This window comes from Stylophora pistillata, chromosome 2 (assembly GCF_964205215.1).
Source record: "Stylophora pistillata chromosome 2, jaStyPist1.2, whole genome shotgun sequence".
Classification (NCBI taxonomy): domain Eukaryota; kingdom Metazoa; phylum Cnidaria; class Anthozoa; order Scleractinia; family Pocilloporidae; genus Stylophora; species Stylophora pistillata.
In genome coordinates this window covers 22,052,898-22,059,474 of record NC_142520.1, presented here as the reverse complement: position 1 = coordinate 22,059,474, position 6,577 = coordinate 22,052,898, and the positions used below count along the sequence as shown (strand labels likewise).

At 37.3% G+C, this 6,577-nt stretch overlaps 1 long non-coding RNA gene across 1 annotated transcript; it reads right to left on the bottom strand.

Annotated features, from left to right (window-relative positions):
- Positions 1 to 692: 692 nt before the first annotated feature.
- Positions 693 to 4,852, bottom strand: LOC148737772 (uncharacterized). The gene is made up of 2 exons (XR_015997411.1): positions 3,679 to 4,852; positions 693 to 2,730 (listed from the first exon to the last, which is right to left on the bottom strand). It is a non-coding gene; the product is annotated as an uncharacterized LOC148737772 (long non-coding RNA).
- Positions 4,853 to 6,577: the final 1,725 nt, after the last annotated feature.

The window sequence follows — 6,577 nt, the reverse complement described above, 5'->3', positions numbered from 1 at the left end:
TACGTCCTCTCTTCCACCAACGCTCTCCAGATTCATCCTCCGTACATTCCTCCAACAAATCGATTACTAGTAAGCAAGCTGCCGCCCTCTTTCGTCGTGATAAATTCATACTTCAACAAGCTTGTTTGACTCACGCGAAGCCATGTCTGTGTTCACATTTTACGCGGGAAGAGCCTGGAACTAGCTGCTCCCGTGTCTTTGCTCGCGCGACTACTGGCCAACTATCATCAACTATCACGAACTTTTTTGCCCGTTTGACCATGCGGATGATATTTGGTGATTTTAGATGCTAGTTTGAAGAGAATCAACTATCATGCGCCGTTTGACCAAGGGTTTTGACCAAGGGAGAGAATTTTCATAAGAAGCGGCACTTCGAGAATATTCCTTATGATGGTCGCGTGCTTCAAAGTTTCAGAGGCAAGTCAATTGTTCTTGTCACGCAAACTGCGCCGCTTCAAATGATTTATTCTGTAAAAAAACAAAGGGTAACGACTATATTTTACGTGCAGCGCTATGATCGAGAAGGATTTGCAAAGGACTGAAATTTACAAAAGCTATTGAATTTGAACACGAACTTGCTTGACAGTTAATTAGGTAACAGCATAACTTGCTAATGTTTTGTTAGACCTTGTCACGAAACTTCATAATATAGCAAAAGAATGACAACCCTGAATATAATCTGAAACATAGTTCTGAAGGAAATATGTTTATTAATACAAGCATATATTTTAAAATTTAATCTTCATATCTTGAAGGCAGAAATATAATGAAGTAAATAAATAGAAGTATGGTTTTACCTAAAACATAACAACTGAAAGCTTGTGTTTATTATTTGACTAACAATGATGTCCGATTCATATATGAAATTATCCTATCACTGAGTATAGAGAATTAATCCTATTAAATACAAAGTTTACTTATCTATGTATACTTCATCCTGCTCTTAAAACTATCAAGCTGCAGCCTTTTGTAGCTTTTATTTAAGACAAATCCATTACTAAAACAAATGCATTGTGTCAACATAACAAGCAAAATGCTGAGTCATTAGTTATTAACCCTTTGACCCCTAACAGTGACCAGCATCTAATTTCTTCTTACAATATTAACCCCAAATTAAACATAAAGTCACAAGAATGTAGGAAATAATAACTAACTAAAGAGGCTCTTGATTGTTAAACAAATTCTCCTTGTCAGCACCTTGAAAAATGTATTGAGAACAGTATGGAGAATATTCATACTGTTGTTAGCATGTAAAGGGTTTAGTGGTCAAACCTTTATGTACAAAATTCCATAAATACATCAGAGCAGAAACCCTGCCTCTAAAATGCAAGTCGGTAAAAAAAATAATAGGTTTATAAAGTTTTCTGTGTAATATATCAGTGCATACCAAGTGATATCAGTGACAACTGTACCTTTGCATTCTGACAGGTTTAACATGTCTAGCAAACACAGCTAATTTAAACAATCGTGCACCAATTTTAAAACATTTTTCTTATTAAGTAGGAATGTTACTCACATTACTGGTACACAGAATTTGTTGAGAGCTTAGTTATCATTCTCATACCAAGTATGCCTTATTGTGCACCACCTTGACTATTGGAAATTTAAACTGTTGATTAAAAAATAAATCAACTACACTTCTCCAACCAATGCACCTTCAAGGCACTTAACTAGAATTTCCTTATTACTTGCAGTGCTTAATCCTCTACTATGTAAAGCTTCCTTTAAACCAGGTACTGTCATCAAAGTTGGATTGATAGATACACTTCTTACCTCAGTGGCATTGGAAAACTTTAGATGAGACCACAGTGATAAGTTATCAGCAAAGCGAGTATTGCACTGTTTACAGACAATGGGTTTTAGTGCACACAACACTGATTCTGTCGCGCCTCTGCTGCTTGCACAAGTCACCAGGTCAATACTAGACAAACAAACTTCAGAACTGAGCAAATCATTTTCTTTATTTCCACCACAATTGCAAACATTTGATTGGTAACAGTGTGGTGTGAACGTCATTGGTAGTGTGAGGTATAAGAAAAGGGCATTGGTTGATGTTCTGGGAGGTAAAATTAGCGAACATAGTTACTTTGCATTACTTGCCACCATTTACCAGTGGTGGTGCTTACATTTGACCGATTAGTTAAGGTCAAATCTTCTCTCACTCCAGAATGTTTGGCCTCTTTAGCCTGCAAAGAGACAATAATGCCATAACCCACCCTATACCTTGTAAACAGCAATATTGCATGATAGGGGATAGCATATCCAACGTTCCATGTTGTAACATTAACGCAAATGTACTGAACTTGTAGGGTACACTGTAACTAACGTACTCGATAGTTGTCCTTAAAAAATCCTGTTTTATTCTCCTCCTTGTTTTCACGTCTCTCTTAATTTCTGCTCTCACACACAAAAACTAGTTTTATTATGTCCCACGCATCTCCGGTTACAATCTCGTGATCTAGCCTACATGTGCTTATGCAACTTTCGCATTGCATCATCTCTAAAGGTGTCTCCTGTGTGCTTACGCAACTTCCGTTCAACTGGATGAAAAAAGCAAAGACATGAAGTTAAAATACATACTACACATTTCTTTCAGTTCTGCAACCTGCGCAGAATTGGTCTCTATTCTATTAAGTCCCCCTGCATTCCTCAGATACTCACCTATCTTGCTAAGAGCCAGTCGTTGGATTGTTTATGCCTCTGTTTCATCTTCACTTTCTCAAGTGTCAACTAAACAATAATAGTAATATCAAGCCAAAGCAATGACTTGATTGCTAACAAGCCTAACTGGTAACTTTTTATACCTTTTAGCTTCATCACTAAAATGTTCTTTTACTCTTGAAGTCCAGTATCCCAGTTCACACCCCCCCACCCCCTCCCCACGTGATGCATGCCTTACATGAGGAAAAATTCTCTTCTGCAGGTATTGCTTTAGGTCCACCTCTGATTTCTGTAACATCGCCTGCTTCCTAGCACGCTCCCCAACACTGTCTGTACCAGAAACCCTCAAAAGAGTCTCTATTCCCTATAGGTGCTCCCAGAGCAGAAACAAAAGGATCAAACTTTCCTCTCCCCACTACCTCTAAGTACAGGAGATCAATATAATGTTGTCAGGCATTGATCTTACAAAGCACGGGTTCTGGCCTTAACCAGTCTGGAAAATGCCGCTGGGATCTGTGTGACATGACCAATGTCTTAACTTTTAACAAACTTGTCAACATTATCATCTGAGAAGCTGAGCTTGGGTAACCTTAAGTCAAATCCAAGACATTTAATGTTACGTAGCAGCCACACTTTTTCAGTATTAAAAAAATTAACTTTGTGTTTTACAGACAAGATTTATATATTTAAGTGGCACGGACTGTTTCAGTACATCTTCTGAATATTGATAATCATTAATGGCTCTCTCAGAAATACCCTGAAGAAATTGGCCCCTCATAGACTACTTTCATAAATGGCTGCCAGATTAATATTCTTTTGTTTAAATTTAAATTAACCTTTCTGGCCTCGTTCTCCAGTACAAAGTTCAAAAGAATAGATTATCTCAAGCGAGGCCAGAAAGGCTAATTTAAATTTAAACAAAAGAATATTAATCCGGCAACCATTTATGACAGTGGTCAATGGTTTCGTAGCTTGCATTGGCAGCCAAAAAATCCCATGCGCCATCCAATAGCGTACCTATTGTAGATGAGTTGTTTCATGGAGCAGTCATTTGAAAAGCCTGATTTTTCTTTCTTCTGCCATGGAAGTGAAAGGCCATAGCCACTCAATATCCAAAAAAAAAAGGTTGGGAAGCTTTATCTAATGTGAAATAAAGGACTTAAAAAAGCTCTTTAGTATAGAGAACCGCACATAGAAAATCACGTGCGACGTCGTAAAGATTATATGACTTACTGGAGATCTCTGAAGAAGTGTGGGCTCTGGAAAGACGCTGTTTATCAGGCCAGAAAAGTGGAACTTGGGGACCAAGTTAATGCAGCATGGGAAAAGATGCCCAATTGTGTTATAAAAGATGTGAGGTCAAGGTTGCCTAACCCTCCAGTCATTCCTTACATGGGGCATAAAAGGGAATAAGGAAATTCTCAAACAAATGCCCATGTCAAGGAGAGCAATTATAAATAACAATTGAATAAATTCATGAAACATATACAGTCAAAATAAAATTAAGAGGTGGAAACATCAATAAAACTGCATGGAAAGTCCCTTGAGTAATACCTAATACTCATGAATGCTTCACTACTTAGTACCAGCAGTTGCTGTAATTATTCTTCCCTGGTTACCTCACATCTTTTACAAGACATATGAGCTCTCATTTAAAGTTATCACAGGAAGTCAGAATCACTGGTAAGCAGAATGGACATCAGTTATTTAGATTAAAAAAAAATAGACCAGATGGTTTCCCTGAACTTGAGTGTTTTTGCAGTAAGCACCCTGATCTCTGCCGGACGATTCGGATGCCTGGCATGTTGGTACATCTGCAGAGACAATACTTCTCTATTCACATTTTCATTCTGCAAGAGAAATAAGTCAATAAGAAAGAGTAAGCATAGCATTCAAAAAGTGCCAAAGCAATTGTGCAGAATTAACAAAAGCATAAGTCTTTTACCCAATCAAGAATGGCTAGTTCCATGTGCATGTTGTAGGTGTCATCCCCATAATGGATCCACTTAGCAGCAGATATAAATGAGCATCACTGAATGGAGAGATTCAATCCAGTATGTTTCCCTACACTGGAGAAGGTAACAGATTTTGAGTGGCTTTCACTGTAACTGGAACATAAATTTTTTGCAACTCTTTGATGGCCTTTACTGCAACATCGCTAATTTGGAAAAGGCAAACTTTTTTAAGCAAAGAAACAAAAACATACAGTTATGTGCCAATTAATTACCTGCATATAATCATATGCATGTCTATGCATTGAGGTGCCCATAACGGCTTTCCTATATGCAGCTACAGCTTCAGGTTTAGTTAAAACCTTTTGCTCATTAGGTAGCCATGCTGCTTGCACCGTGACTCTGCGTGGCAATTGACATTATTTCCCTGAGTCATCAATAAAGAAAATTATAAAAAAACAAATTAATAGATCAGTATTAATAATAGTAAGTATAATGCTTCTGGTTTTCCATTTTTACAGAAAATTGTGTAATCTTTGAGTTCATGAATTATGCTATGTCTTGTTGGAATTACATGACACAATGTGTTCATTACAACAAAAATGAATAATAATAATTTTGGTTTGGTGAAATCGCTCTTTTGAAGGAGTAACCTGAGAAAAACCTTTTGTACCTTATGACTTCTACGCATTCTCTCAATAAACAGTCATTCAAATTACCTGATAATGGTCAGCAACAATCAGCAGGTTAGCCTGAAATTCTTGCTCACTGAGTGGACTGTTCTTCATGCAGAAGTACACATGAGAAATAAATAAACAAAAAAAAAGAATTACTTTAGTCACACTATAAAGGATTTTTCTGTCCTCCATACTCATATCATATCAATGGTGGGATATTATTTAGGATGCAAATGTATCATACCTTGGGTCTCAGTTAGAAAAGTCAGCACCTCCTTTGTCATAGGGACTTCACGGCTTACTGCTGAAGTTTCACTAGTCCTATTCCAGTTTACGACTCCTAAAACTTTTTTGGTTCTAAACAGAATCAGTAAAAATAGAAATATTTTTAGGAATAGCATTGAGTGTATCAAGGTTCAACATATCATACAAAGAGTTCAAAAGCATCTTACAAGAAAGAAAGGGCTGACGCAGTCGTGTGTGCTGCTGATCTACTCTAATCATGCCTTGCACCTGTAATAACACACTACAGGAAGAAATGTTAGATATCAAAACATAACATTGAACACCTTTCTGTACTCACATATTTCTCAGGGTTTACAGCTTGATATCAGATATTGTATGCTTAGATGTGCTAGTCAGCAGAACTTTGCAGAAGTCTACTAGATCCTATGCATCAAACTGACTGCTTTCAGAGATCCTGGCTTGCAAAAAGGAATAATTGAACAAAACTCATGCATGCACCTCTCATACTCTAAGACTGGTGTATAAGTATGTGGCCAAAGACAAAATAAAATTGAAATCAACTTGTACCTCTCCATTTACAACATAACACCAGGGGTGCTTTTCCCTTCTTCCTGGGCAGCAGACATGGACTCATTGCAAACGCTATTCACAATGGTTGCATAACAATGCTCTTTCAAGACCGTTGAAGTAATTAAAAAAAAAGAGGTATTTTAGAATTCAGATAAGAGAGAAACCAAATAAAAAACTGCTTAGTCCATTTGAGGTATTTTGGTGGAGAGATCATCATTTGGCTTCCTGTAAACTGCTGTTGACAGCCATTTGCTTGCAAGAAGAAATACAACTTGATTTTAGGAGCATTAGAGAAAGTGCATTGGTAACCTGCGTGAAAAGTTTTTTCTCCCTCTCACCCAAGGTTGGCTGCTTCAGAGAAACTTGTGTACTGTGTCTCTGTCACGTCACAAAACAATACTTCATGAATCAATCTATGAAAAAGAGGGGCAGATAAAAGACCAGGTACAACAAAACTCAAGAATACTGAGA